This window comes from Mus caroli, unplaced genomic scaffold (assembly GCF_978045245.1).
Source record: "Mus caroli unplaced genomic scaffold, Mus_caroli_1 scaffold_1, whole genome shotgun sequence".
NCBI lineage: Eukaryota > Metazoa > Chordata > Mammalia > Rodentia > Muridae > Mus > Mus caroli.
Genome location: NW_028227256.1, coordinates 175,804,833 through 175,819,917, shown reverse-complemented (window position 1 = coordinate 175,819,917; position 15,085 = coordinate 175,804,833). Strand labels below are relative to the sequence as shown.

At 41.6% G+C, this 15,085-nt stretch overlaps 1 protein-coding gene across 5 annotated transcripts in view; it reads right to left on the bottom strand.

The window, feature by feature from the left end:
- Positions 1-15,085, bottom strand: part of LOC110288950 (cation channel sperm-associated protein subunit epsilon-like protein) — a 144,853-nt gene extending 129,768 nt beyond the window's left edge. For all 5 annotated transcript variants that reach the window (XM_085843330.1, XM_085843322.1, XM_085843329.1 and 2 more), the window contains exon 1: positions 14,513-15,085. The gene's annotated coding sequence lies outside the window, so the exon portion shown is untranslated. The remainder of the gene's footprint in view (positions 1-14,512) is intronic.

Below are 15,085 nucleotides of genomic sequence, written 5' to 3'. Positions count from 1 at the left end.
CTGAGTAGTACTCCATTGTGTAAATGTACCACATTTTCTGTATCCATTCCTCTGTTGACGGGCATCTGGGTTCTTTCCAGCTTCTCGCTATTATAAATAAGGTTGCTATGAACATAGTGGAGCCTGTGTCCTTCTTACCGGTTGGGACATATTCTGGATATATGCCCAGGAGAGGTATTGCTGGATCCTCTGGTAGTAATATGTCCAATTTTCTAAGGAACCGCCAGACTGATACCCAGAGTGGTTGTACAAGCTTGCAACCCCACCAACAGTGGAGGAGTGTTCCTCTTTCTCCACATCCTCACCAGCATCTTCTGTCACCTGAATTTTTGATCTTAGCCTTTTGGACTGGTGTGAGGTGGAATCTCAGGGTTGTTTTGATTTGCATTTCCCTGATGATTAAGGATGTTGAACATTTTTTCAGGTGCTTCTCTGCCATCGGTATTCCTCAGGTGAGAATTCTTTGTTCAGTTCTGAGCCCCATTTTTAATGGGGTTATTTGATTTTCTGGAGTCCACCTTCTTGAGTTCTTTATATATATTTGATATTAGTCCCCTATCTGATTTAGGATAGGTAAATATCCTTTTCCAATCTGTTGGTGGTCTTTTTGTCTTATTGATGGTGTCTTTTGGCTTGCAGAAGCTTTGCAACTTTATGAGGTCCCATTTATTGATTCTCGATCTTACAGCACAAGCCATTGCTGTTCTATTCAGGAATTTTTCCCCTGTGCCCATATCTTCAAGGCTTTTCCCCACTTTCTCCTCTATAAGTTTCAGTGTCTCAGGTTTTATGTGGAGTTCCTTAATTCACTTAGATTTGACCTTAGTACAAGGAGATAGGAATGGATCGATTCATATTCTTTTACATGATAACAACCAGTTGTGCCAGCACCATTTGTTGAAAATGCTGTCTTTTTTCCACTGGATGGTTTTAGTTCCCTTGTCAAAGATCAAGTGACCATAGGTGTGTGGGTTCATTTCTGGGTCTTCAATTCTATTCCATTGGTCTACTTGTCTGTCACTATACCAGTACCATGCAGTTTTTATCACAATTTCTCTGTAGTAAAGCTTTAGGTCAGGCATGGTGATTCCACCAGAGGTTCTTTTATCCTTGAGAAGAGTTTTTGCTATCCTAGGTTTTTTGTTATTCCAGATGAATTTGCAGATTGCTCTTTCTAATTCGTTGAAGAATTGAGTTGGAATATTGATGGGGATTGCATTGAATCTGTAGATTGCTTTTGGTAAGATAGCCATTTTTACAATGTTGATCCTGCCAATCCATGAGCATGGGAGATCTTTCCATCTTCTTTAATTTCTTTCTTTGGAGACTTGAAGTTTTTATCATACAGATCTTTCACTTCCTTAGTTAGAGTCATGCCAAGATATTTTATATTATTTGTGACTATTGAGAAGTGTGTTGTTTCCCTAATTTCCTTCTCAGCCTGTTTATTGTTTGTGTAGAGAAAGGCCATTGACTTGTTTGAGTTAATTTTATATCCAGCTACTTCACCGAAGCTGTTTATCAGGTTTAGGAGTTCTCTCGTGGAATTTTTAGGGTCACTTATATATACTATCATGTATCTGCAAAAAGTGATATTTTGACTTCATCTTTTCCAATTTGTATCCCCTTTTTCTCCTTCTGTTGTCGAATTGCTGTGGCTAGGACTTCAAGTACAATGTTGAATACGTAGGGAGAGAGTGGGCAGCCTTGTCTAGTCCCTGATTTTAGTGGGATTGCTTCCAGCTTCTTTCCATTTACTTTGATGTTGGCTACTGGTTTGCTGTATATTGCTTTTATCATGTTTAGGTATGGGCCTTGAATTCCTGATATTTCCAAGACTTTTATCATGAATGGGGGTTGGATCTTGTCGAATGCTTTTTCCGCATCTAACAAAATGATCATCTGGTTTTAGTGTTTGAGTTTGTTTAAATAATGGATTAAGTTGATGGATTTCCGTATATTAAACCATCCCTGCATCCCTGGTATAAAACCTACTTGGTCAGGATGGATGATTGCTTTAATGTGTTCTTGGATTCAGTTAGCGAGAATTTTATTGAGTATTTTTGCATTGATATTCATAAGGAAAATTGGTCTGAAGTTCTCTATCTTTGTTGGATCTTTCTGTGGTTTAGGTATCAGAGTAATTGTGGCTTCATAGAATGAGTTGGGTAGAGTACCTTCTGTTTCTATTTTGTGGAATAGTTTGTGAAGAACTGGGATTAGATCTTCTTTGAAGGTCTGGTAGAACTCTGCACTAAACCCATCTGGTCCTGGGCTTTTTTTTGACAGGGAGACTATTATTGACTGCTTCTATTTCTTTAGGGGATATGGGTCTGTTTATATTGTTAACTTGATCCTGATTTAACTTTGGTAACTGGTATCTGTCTAGAAATTTGTCCATTTCGTCCAGGTTTTCCAGTTTTGTTGAGTATATCCTTTTGTAGAAGGATCTGATGGTGCTTTGGATTTCTCCAGGATCTGTTATGTCTCCCTTTTCATTTCTGATTTTGTTAATTGGAATGTTGTCCCTGTACCCTCTAGTGAGTCTAGCTAAGAGTTTATCTATCTTGTTGATTTTCTCAAAGAATCAACTCTGAGTTTGGTTAATTCTTTGAATAGTTCTTCTTGTTTTCACTTGGTTGATTTCACCCATGAGTTTGATTATTTCCTGCCATCTACTCCTCTTAGGTGAATTTTCTTCCTTTTTTTCTAGAGCTTTTAGTTGTGTTGTCAAGCTGCTAGTGTGTGTTCTCTCTAGTTTCTTTTTGGAGACACTCAGAGCTGTGAGTTTCCCTATTAGAAATGCTTTCATTGTGTCCCCTAAGTTTGGGTATGTTGTTGTGGCTTCATTTTCATTAAACTCTAAAAAGTCTTTAATTTCTTTCTTTATTCCTTCCTTGACCAAGGTATCTTTGAGAAGAGTGTTATTCAGTTTCCACGTGAATGTTGGCTTTCCATCATTTATGTTGTTATTGAAGATCAGCCTTATTCCATGGTGGTCTGATAGAATGCATGGGAAATTTTTAATATTTTTGTATCTGTTGAGGCCTGTTTTTGACCAATTATATGGTCAATTTTGGAGGTCCCTTGAGGTGCTGAGAAGAAGGTATATCCTTTTGTTTTAGGATAAAATGTCCTGTAGATATCTGTTAAGTCCATTTGTTTCATAACTTCTGTTATTTTCACTGTGTCCCTGTTTAGTTTCTGTTTCCACGATCTGTCCTTTGATGAAAGTGGTGTGTTGAAGTCTCCCACTATTATTGTGCAATGTGTGCTTTGAGATTTACTAAAGTGTCTTAAATGAATGTGGCTGCCCTTGCATTTAGCATAGATATTCAGTATTGAGAGTTCCTCTTGGAGGATTTTACCTTTGATGAGTATGAAGTGTCCCTCCTTGTCTTTTTTGATAACTTTGGGTTGGAAGTCAATTTTATTATATATTAGAATGGCTACTCCAGCTGGTTTCTTCAGACCATTTGCTTGGAAAATTGTTTTCCAGACTTTCATTCTGAGGTAGTGTCTGTCTTTTTCCCTGAGATGGGTTTCCTGTAAGCAGCAGAATGTTGGTAGCCAGTCTGTTAGTCTATGTCTTTTTATTGGGGAATTGAGTCCATTGATATTAAGAGATATTAAGGAAGAGTAATTGTTGCTTCGTATTATTTTTGTTGTTAGAGTTGGCATTCTGTTTTTGTGGCTGTCTCTTTTTTTGGTTTGTTGAGGGATTACTTTCTTGCTTTTTCTAGGGCATGATTTCCATCCTTTTATTGTTTTTTTTCTGTTATTATCCTTTGAAGGGCTGGATTCGTGGAAAGATAATGTGTGAATTTGGTTTTGTCGTGGCATACTTTGGTTTCTCCATGTATGGTAATTGAGAGTTTGGCTGGATATAGTAGCCTGGGCTGGCAATTGTGTTCTCTTAGTGTCTGTATAACATCTGTCCAGGATCTTCTGGCTTTCATAGTCTCTGGTGAAAAGTCTGGTGTAATTTTGAGAGTCCTGCCTTTATATGTTACTTGACCTTTCTCCCTTACTGCTTTTAATATTCTATCTTTATTTAGTGCATTTGTTGTTCTGATTATTAAGTGTCGGGAGGAATTTCTTTTCTAGTCCAGTCTATTTGGAGTTCTATAGGCTTCTTGTATGTTCACGGGCATGTCATTCTTTAGGTTTGGGAAGTTTTCTTCTAAAATTTTGTTGAATATATTTGCTGGCCCTTTAAGTTGAAAATCTTCATTCTCATCAACTCCTATTATCCGTAGGTTTGGTCTTCTCATTGTGTCCTAGATTTCCTGGATGTTTTGAGTTAGGATCCTTTTGCGTTTTATATTTTCTTTGATTGTTGTGCCGATGTTCTCTATGGAACCTTCTGCACCTGAGATTCTCTTCCATCTCTTGTATTCTGTTGCTGATGTTCGTATCTATGGTTCCAGATTTCTCTCGTAGGGTTTCTATCTCCAGCGTTGTCCTACTTTGGGTTTTCTTTATTGTGTCTACTTCCCTTTTTAGGTCTAGTATGGTTTTGTTCATTTCCATCACCTGTTTGGATGTGTTTTCCTGTTTTTCTTTAAGGACTTCTACCTGTTTGGTTGTGTTTTCCTGTTTTTCTTTAAGGACTTGTAACTCTTTAGCAGTGTTCTCCTGTATTTCTTTAAGTGAATTATTAAAGTCCTTCTTGATGTCCTCTACCATCATCATGAGGTATGCTTTTAAATCCGGGCCTAGCTTTTCGGTTGTGTTGGGGTGCCCAGGACCAGGTGGGGTGGGAGTGCTGCATTCTAATGATAGTGAGTGGTCTTGATTTCTGTTAGTAGGATTTTTACATTTGCCTTTCGCCATCTGGTAATCTCTGGAGCTAGTTGTTATAGTTGTCTCTGGTTAGAGCTTGTTCCTCAGGTGATTATGTTAGCCTCTATCAGCAGACCTGTGAGACTAGCTCTCTCCTTAGTTTCAGTGGTCAGAGTACTATCTGCAGGCAAGCTCTCCTCTTGCAGGGAAGGTGCCCAGAATCTGGTGTTCAAACCTGCCTCCTGGCAGAAGTTCTGTTCCACCCACCAGAGGTTTTAAGGTTCTGTGGAGGGTCCTGTAAGGACCTTGGGGGTGTCCTGAAACTCCATGCACAAGGAACCCCGGTGCTGGAGTGGACTGGAAGGGACTTGTGCCTCTGATCAGGCCGGGTAATCTGCTTCCCTGGTTAATGTAGTCTCAGGTTCCATGAGGTTGGATTGGAGCAGATGCTGTGTTCCACTCACCAGAGGTCTTAGGATCCCATGGGGGATCCTATGTGGGTCCTTGCGGGTGTCCAGAGACTCCCTGGGCCAGGAACCCCGGTGCTGCAGTGGACCGGAAGGGACTTGTGCCTCTGATCAGGCCGGGTAATCTGCTTCCCTGGTTAATGTAGTCTCAGGTTCCGTGCGATTGGATTGGAGCAGACGCTATGTTCCACTCAGCAGAGGTCTTAGGATCCCGTGGGGGATCCTGTGTGGGTCCTTGCGGGTGTCCAGAGACTCCCTGGGCCAGGAACTCCAGTGCTGCAGTGGACCGGAAGGGACTTGTCAATGTTAGATCTTCTTGTTTCAATGTGTGGGATCCACACATGATCTTCTGGGCTCCTCAAAAGGGGTTGTGTCACTTCTCTGGGGATGCTTTCTGGAGCACTCTAAGAGCAATTTGATCCATGGTGTTGATTGCCCAGGTGCAGTTTGTATTTTGATGCTAATTTCACTTCCCCAAAAGGGGCTGCCTTGAAAAAGGGGTGAATCAAGTACTCAGGTGACTTCATGTAAACCTCACCATTTTAACTTGTAAAATAAAGGCTAGAGAGAGTGATTGGGCAGTGGAAGCGAAGGTGGAGCTGAAAGTTTTAGAGGGAGAGGGAGAAAGAAGAGGAGGGGGAGATGAGAAGAGGAAGGAGAGAGATGAAGAGAGAATAGGAAGAGGTGGAAGGAAAATGAAGCAGAAGCACATGCCCTAAAGAAACTGCAAACTGCAAGGGATTTCACAGATGGGGAATATAGTAGTGTAGTGGTAGATCTGTCCAATATAGGCATGTAGCTTGTATTCATATTAATTGAGTTGTTTTCCTTACATGGGACTTATTTGGGTTGGAGATTTACCACAACAACTTGGCACCCAATGTATCGATTAGAACTCAACTATTAACTAACCTGACATAAAAGGAAACTGCCCCCCCCCAACCCCCAATACCCAGTTGGGGCAGCAATCTATGCTGTAGCAGTGTTTGGATTGAAAGCTGACTGGGTCTGAGGGGCCTACAGAGAACTGCAGAGAAGCTTCTCCCAACCCCCAGGCAGAGAACTACATCCAGGGGCCGCACCCCAGCCTGGAGCTGGACTTGGCAGTACTGTGTAAGAATCCAAGGGAGGGACAGTAGACCCTGGAGCACAACTGCCTGTGAGGTAATTTTCAGGCAGACACAGTGAAATGATCAGGGCATCTACGCCCGAGAGAGCCTTTCTGTGTTCATTTTCCCATAAATTCCCTTGTCTACACAGGAAATAGACAGTCAGCCTGGATCTCCTGACTGCTTCCTTGTGCTGCAGGCTGCCTGAGATTAGCACACAAGCACACACAGCCAGCTGCAACCCAAACAGAAGCATAGAATCCAAGGGTCTTTCTACTGTCAGCCCCTCCCAGTAAATAAAAGAATCAGAGGAGACTACAGTGGTCTGAATCAAACATCAGAGGGAGACAAAGGTACAAAGGGTTCCAGATCAGGTAATATATTGATAATAAAGAGAGATATATAACTTTTTGATACTTAAAGATGAGAAACACAATAAGTACCTTTTGGCCTTTATGGGATGATATTTTGAATGGTTTGACAGGGATGCATTTAAAGGAAAGAGACACCTTGTCATTTACTCGTCTTGTTGTATGTGTTTTTCTCTAGCCACGTTCAGTTGCTGAAGCATGGAGCAGATAGAGGTGTTTGAATTAGAGCAGCTACAAGTGTAGCAGAGAGTGACTGATGCAAGGCTGTGGAATCTAGCCCCACTCCATGGGCAAGTGTGAAGGAGTATTTCAAGGAACTCCTAAGACCGTGGGGACCAGCAAATCCGGGACCTAAGGCAGCAACAGGGACTGCTACCATGGCCCAGACAAATTGACAATTAAAATTAACCACCACAGAAAACCAGTTTAGGATATATGATTTTGTTCTATGTTTTAGTTCCTATTCATCTGAGTTACAGAGCGCACCGAGGAAATTGAAGTTCAGAGAAGTGTGAGAGCTGGACAGACTGAGAAACATGTTCCTTTCCTTTGTTCAGTGCAACAGATGGAATCCAGGGCCTTGGTGCTAAGTTAGTGGTTCTCAACCTGTGGGTCACGAATCCCACCAGTCACATCTTAGATATCCTGCATATCAGATATTTACATCAATATCCATAATAGTAGCAGAATTACAGCTATGAAGTAGCAATGAAATAATTTTTTGGTTGGTGTCACCACATCATGAGGAATTGTATTAAAGGGTTGCAGCACTAGGAAGGTTGAGAACCACTGTAATCCACTCCCCAGCCTTATAGGAAGAAAATGTGCTGGATGAGAGTACAGTTTGAGTACATCTGTGCCCTACCACTACATTCTGGGCAGGTTTTTCTTCTTTCTCCTTCCTCATCCTTTGAGTTCCTTTCTTTTGTTACTTGCTTTAATTTGACATAAGATGTATCATCTGGCTTCCTTTCTCCTTAAAATGGCTGGTAAACAAAAAACCCTTAAAAATGTTGGCTCTTAAAAATATTAGCTCTTCTCTCTCACTCCTTTGTTCTCTCACCTTTCTCACTCCTTTGTTCTCTCACCTCTCTCACTCCTCACTCTGCTTTCCTTTGTCTTCTCTCCTTTCTCCTTCCTCTTTGTCCTCTCCTCTCCTCCCTCTTTCTTTTTTCTCTAGCCTCCCTCCCCCTTCCTACCTTCTCTTTCTCCCTGCATTTTTTTGAATTATTTTTTAATTAGGTATTTTCCTCATTTACATTTTGAATGCTATCCAAAAGGTCCCCAATACACTCCCCCCGCACTCCCCTACCCACCCACTCCCACATTTTGGCCCTGGAATTCCCCTGAACTGGGGCATATAAAGTTTGCAAGTGCTATGGGCCTCTCTTTCCAGTGATGACCTACTAGGCCATCTTTTGATACATATGCAGCTAGAGTCAAGAGCTCTGGGGTACTGGTTAGTTCATAATGTTGTTCCACCTATAGGGTTGCAGTTCCCTTTAGCTCCTTGGGTACTTTCTCTAGCTCCTCCATTGGGGGCCCTGTGATCCGTTCAATAGCTGACTGTGAGCATCCACTTCTGTGTTTGCTAGGCCCCGGCATTGTCTCGAAAAAGACAGCTATATCTGGGTCCTTTCAGCAAAATCTTGCTCGTGTATGCAATGGTGTTAGCGTTTGGAAGCTGATTATGGGATGGATCCCTGGATATGGCAGTCTTTAGATGGTCCATCCTTTTGTCACAGCTCCAAACTTTATCTCTGTAACTCTTTCCATGGGTGTTTTGTTCCCAATTTTAAGACGGGGCACAGTGTCCACCCTTTGGTCTTCGTTCTTCTTGAGTTTCATGCGTTTAACAAATTGTATCTTATATCTTGGGTATCCTAAGTTTTGGGCCAATATCCACTTATCATTGAGTACATATTGTGTGAGTTCCTTTGTGATTGTGTTACCTCACTCAGGATGATGCCCTCCAGGTCCATCCATTTGCCTAGGAATTTCATAAATTCATTCCTTTTAATAGCTGAGTAGTACTCCATTGTGTAAATGTACCACATTTTCTGTATCCATTCCTCTGTTGAGGGGCATTTGGGTTCTTTCCAGCTTCTGGCTATTATAAATAAGGCTGCTATGAACATAGTGGAGCATGTGTCCTTCTTACCGGTTGGAACATCTTCTGGATATATGCCCAGGAGAGGTATTGCTGGATCCTCTGGTAGTATTATGTCCAATTTTCTGAGGAACCGCTGATTTCCAGAGTGGTTGTACCAGCTTGCAATCCCACCAACAAGGAAGGAGTGTTCCTTTTTCTCCACATCCTCGCCAGCATCTGCTGTCACCTGAATTTTTGATCTTAGCCATTCTGAGTGGTGTGAGGTGGAATCTTAGGGTTGTTTTGAGTTGCATTTCCCTGATGATTAAGGATGTTGAACATTTTTTCAGGTGCTTCTCTGCCATTAGGTATTTCTCAGGTGAGAATTCTTTGTTCAGTTCTGAGCCCCATTTTTTAATGGGGTTATTTGATTTTCTGGAGTCCACCTTCTTGAGTTCTTTATATATATTGGCTTTAGTCACCTATCTGATTTAGGATAGGTAAAGATTCTTTTCCAATCTGTTGGTGGTCTTTTTGTCTTATTGACGGTGTCTTTTGGCTTGCAGAAGCTTTGCAACTTTATGAGGTCCCATTTACCGATTCTCGATCTTACAGCACAAGCCTTTGCTGTTCTATTCAGGAATTTTCCCCCTGTACCCATATCTTCGAGGCTTTTCCCTACTTTCTCCTCTATAAGTTTCAGTGTCTCTGGTTTTATGTGGAGTTCCTTAATCCACTTAGATTAGACCTTAGTACAAGGAGATAGGAATGGATCAATTCGCATTCTTCTACAAGATAACCGCCAGTTGTGCCAGCACCATTTGTTGAAAATGCTGTCTTTTGCCACTGGATGGTTTTAGCTCCCTTGTGGAACATCAAGTGACCATTGGTGTGTGGGTTCATCTCAGGGTCTTCAATTCTGTTCCATTGGTCTACTTGTCTGTCCTTATACCAGTACCATGCAGTTTTTATCACAATTACTCTGTAGGACAGCTTTAGGTCAGGCATGGTGATTCCACCAGAGGATCTTTTATCCTTGAGAAGAGTTTTTGCTATCCTAGGTTTTTTGTTGTTCCAGATGAATTTGCAGATTGTCCTTTCTAATTCGTTGAAGAATTGAGTTGGAATTTTGATGGGGATTGCATTGAATCTGTAGATTGCTTTTGGTAAGATAGCCATTTTTACAATGTTGATCCTGCCAATCCATGAGCATGGGAGGTCTTTCCATCTTCTGAGATCTTCTTTAATTTCTTTCTTCAGAGACTTGAAGTTCTTGTCATACAGATCTTTCACTTCCTTAGTTAACGTCTCGCCAAGGTATTTTATATTGTTTGTGACTATTGAGAAGGGTGTTGTTTCCCTAATTTCCTTCTCAGCCTGTTTATCCTTTGTGTACAGAAAGGCCATTGACTTCCTTGAGTTAATTTTATATCCAGCTACTTCATTGAAGCTGTTTATCAGGCTTAAGAGTTCTCTGGTGTAATTTTTAGGGTCACTTATGTATACTATCATATCATCTGCAAAGAGTGATATTTTGACATCTTCTTTTCCAATTTGTATCCCCTTGATCTCCTTTTGTTGTCTAATTGCTCTGGCTAGGACTTCAAGTACAATGTTGAATAGGTAGGGAGAGAGTGGACAGCCTTGTCTAGTCCGTGATTTTAGTGGGATTTCTTCCAGCTTCTCACCATTTACTTTGATGGTGGCTACTGGTTTGCTGTAGATTGCTTTTATCATGTTTAGGTATAGGCCTTGAATTCCTGATCTTTCCAAGACTTTTATCATGAAGGGGTGTTGGATTTTGTCAAAGGCTTTCTCAGCATCCAAAGAGATGATCACGTGGTTTTTGTCTTTGTTTATATACTGGATTACATTGATGGATTTCCTTATATAGAACCATCCTTGCATCCCTGGGATGAAACCTACTTGGTCAGGATGGATGATTGTTTTGATGTGATCTTGAATTCGGTTAGCGAGAACTTTATTGAGGATTTTTGCATCGATATTCATAAGGGAAATTGGTCTGAAGTTCTCTATCTTTGTTGGGTCTTTTTGTGGTTTAGGTATCAGAGTAATTGTGGCTTCATAGAATGAGTTGGGTAGAGTACCTTCTGTTTCTATTTTGTGGAATAGTTTGTGAAGAACTGGGATTAGATCTTCTTTGAAGGTCTGATAGAACTCTGCACTAAACCCATCTGGTACTGGGCTTTTTTTGGTTGGGAGACTATTAATGACTGCTTCTATTTCTTTAGGGGATATGGGACTGTTTAGATCATTAACCTGATCTTGATTTAACTTTGGTACCTGGTATATGTCTAGAAACTTGTCCATTTCATCCAAGTTCTCCAGTTTTGTTGAGTATAGCCTTTTGTAGAAGGATCTGATGGTGTTTTGTATCTCTTCAGGATCTGTTGTTATGTCTCCCTTTTCATTTCTGATTTTGTTAATTAGAATACTTTCCCTATGCCCTCTAGTGAGTCTGGCTAAGGGTTTATCTATCTTGTTGATTTTCTCAAAGAACCAGCTCCTCGATTGGTTGATTCTTTGAATAGTTCTTCTTGTTTTCACTTGGTTGATTTCACCCGATTATTTCCTGCCGTCTACTACTCTTGGGTGAATTTGCTTCCTTTTTTTCTAGAGCTTTTAGTTGTGTTGTCAAGCTGCTAATGTTTGCTCTCTCTAGTTTCTTTTTGGAGGCACTCAGAGCTATGAGTTTTCCTCTTAGAAATGCTTTCATTGTGTCCCATAAGTTTGGGTATGTTGTGGCTTCATTTTCATTAAACTCCAAAAAGTCCTTAATTTCTTTATTTATTCCTTCCTTGACCAAGGTATCATTGAGAAGAGTGTTGTTTAGTTTCCACGTGTGTGTTGGCTTTCTATTATTTTGTTATTGAAGATCAGCCTTAGTCCATGGTGATCTGATAGGATGCATGGGACAATTTCAATATTTTTGTATTTGTTGAGGCTTGTTTTGTGACCAATTATGTGGTCAATTTTGGAGAAGGTACCATGAGGTGCTGAGAAGAAGGTATATCCTTTTGTTTTAGGATAAAATGTTCTGTAGATATGTCAGATCCATTTGTTTCATAACCTCTGTTTGGTTCACTGTGTCTCTGTTTAGTTTCTGCTTCCATGATCTGTGCATTGGTGAAAGTGGTGTGGTGAAGTCTCCCACTATTATTGTGTGAGGTGCAATGTGTGCTTTGAGCTTTACTAAAGTATCTTTAATGAATGTGGCTGCCCTTGTATTTGGAGCATAGACATTCAGAATTGATAGCTCCTCTTGGAGGATTTTACCTTTGATGAATATGAAGTGCCCTTCCTTGTCTTTTTTGATGACTTTGGGTTGGAAGTCGATTTTATTAGATATTAGGATGGCTACTCCTGCTTGTTTTTTCCTACCATTTGCTTGGAAAATTGTTTTCCAGCCTTTCATTCTGAGGTAGTGTCTTTTTCTCTGAGATGAGTTTCCTGTACGCAGCAAAATGTTGGGTCCTGTTTGTGTAGCCAGTCTGTTAGTCTATGTCTTTTTATTGGAGAGTTGAATCCATTGATATTAAGAGCTATTAGGGAGAAGTAATTGTTGCTTCCTTTTATTTATTTATTTATTTTTTGTTAGAGTTGGTATTCTATTCTTGTGGCAGTCTTCTTTTAGGTTTGTTGAGGGATTACCTTCTTGCTTTTTCTAGAACGTGGTTTCCGTCCTTGTATTGGTTTTTTTCTGTTATTATCCTTTGAAGAACTGGATTCGTGGAAAGATAATGTGTGAATTTGGTTTTGTCGTGGAATACTTTGGTTTCTCCAACTATGGTAATTGAGAGTTTGGCTGGGTATAGTAGCCTGGGTTGGAATTTGTGTTCTCTTAGTTTCTGTATAACATCTGTCCAGGATCTTCTTGCTTTCATAGTCTCTGGTGAACAATCTGGTGTAATTCTGATAGGCTTGCCTTTATATGTTACTTGACCTTTTTCCCTTACTGCTTTTAATATTCTATCTTTATTTAGTGCATTTGTTGTTCTGATTATTTTGTGTTGGGAGGAATTTCTTTCCTGGTCCAGTCTATTTGGAGTTCTGTAGGCTTCTTGCATGTTCATGGGCATCTCTTTCTTTAGGTTTGGGAAGTTTTCTTCTAAAATTTTGTTGAAGATATTCACCGGTCCTTTGAGTTGGAAATCTTCATTCACATCTACTCCTATTATCCGTAGGTTTGGTCTTCTCATTGTGTCCTGGATTTCCTGGATGTTTTGAGTTAGGATCTTTTTGGATTTTGTATTTTCTTTGATTGTTGTGCCGATGTTCTCTATGGAACCTTCTGCACCTGAGATTCTCTCTTCCATCTCTTGTATTCTGTTGCTGATGCTCGCATCTATGGTTCCAGATTTCTTTCCTAGGGTTTCTATCTCCAGTGTTGCCTCAATTTGGGTTTTCTTTATTGTGTCTACTTCCCTTTTTAGGTCTTGGATGGTTTTATTCAATTCCATCACATGTTTGGTCTGATTTTCCTGCAATTCTTTAATGGATTTTTGTGCTTCCTCTTTAATGTCTTGTACCTGTTTAGCAGTGTTCTCCTGCAATTCTTTAAGGGATTTTTGTGCTTCCTCTTTAATGTCTTCTACCTGTTTAGCAGTGTTCTCATGTATTTCTTTAAGTGTGTTATTAAAGTCCTTCTTGATGTCCTCTACCATCATCATGAGATATGCTTTTAGATCCGGGTCTAGCTTTTCCAGTGTGTTGGGGTGCCCTGGAATGAGTGAAGTGGGAGTGCTGGGTTCTGATGATGGTGAGTGGTCTTGGTTTCTGTTAGTAAGATTATTACGTTTACCTTTTCGCCATCTGGTAATCTCTGGAGTTAGTTGTTATAGTTGTCTCTGTTTAGAGAATGGAGCAGACTCTGTGTTCCACTCACCAGAAGTCTTAAGATCCTGTGGCGGGTGTCCTGGGTAGCTGTCGGGTGTCAGCCGAATCTGCGCCCTAGCTACTCCGTGGTGCTGGTCGGACCGGAAGGGGCTTGTCTCTCCCTGCATTTCTATAATAAAGTTCTTAAACCATTAAAAAAAAAAAAACAATTAGCTCTTAAACCATTAAAAAAAATCAATTAGCTCTTGCCCGGCAGTGGTGGCATATGCCTTTGATCCCAGCACTTGGGAGGCAGAGGCAGGCGGATTTCTGAGTTCGAGACCAGCCTGGTCTACAGAGTAAGTTCCAGGAGAGCCAGGGATACACAGAGAAACCCTGTCTCAGAAAACCAAAAAAAAAAAAAGTTTTTGGGGCTGGTGAGATGACTCAGCGGGTAAGAGCACTGACTGTTCTTCTGAAGGTCCTGAGTTCTGAAAGTCCACAACCACCTTTAATGAGATTTGATACCTCCTTCTGGTGTGTCTGAAGACAGTTATAATGTACTTATGTATAATAATAAATCTTTTTAAAAAAGCTTAAAAAATATATTAGCTCTTGATAGGAAGATTCATATCCTATTTCTATCAATTATTTCCCTCCTCAAATTATTAGATATTACATTTAAATTTTCACTTTTAAATTTCAAATTCAAGTTTTCATTTCGAGCATATATCTTGAAGTGTAGGCAGAAGGCATGCTCCAACTGCCTGAGTCTTCAAACTCTTCAAGCACACCTTCAGTCCGGACCCCTGACAGGGCCGGCTAGTGCGGGCCGCCAGGTGCCTCACTCACCACGTCGTCGTAGACGTTGAGCACCACTAACTGGTTAGCCCCCATCCTTCTCCCCACGGCCGCCGCCTCGTCCTCCAGCCGCTCGGTCTCCGCGGGGCGGAGGCCGCTGCCACCCCCGCGGGCGCCTCAGGCAGGGCTCGAGCCGGGCACTAAGCGTCCAGCCCGGCCCACCGCAGCCGGGGCGGAAGCATCCGGCAGCCGGGACCGCTCCCGGGAGACGCAGCCAGAAACCTGTACGAGGACCGGGCCAGACAGGTGGAGAGGCAGCTCCAGCTCAGGCGCCTCCCCTCAGCCGCAGACACGTGGGGGAAGGCGGAGCCTGGGCAAGGGGCGGGCTTTAGGCACCCTGGAGGCGGGGCCCGGCTGGATCCAGGGATGAGCCCGCCTGCGCGTTGAGGCTCTCAGGCTCTGCAGCAGGAGACCTAAAATGGCGACAGGCTGGATGCCTCTTCACCCTGGTGGCTCGAGGTCTCAGAAAGACTACCGTTCCCAGAAAGTAGAGCGAGAACCCGCGATTCCTATTGGGCGTGTAAGCAGTCTGACTACATATCCCAGCATGCACCAGGATATTGT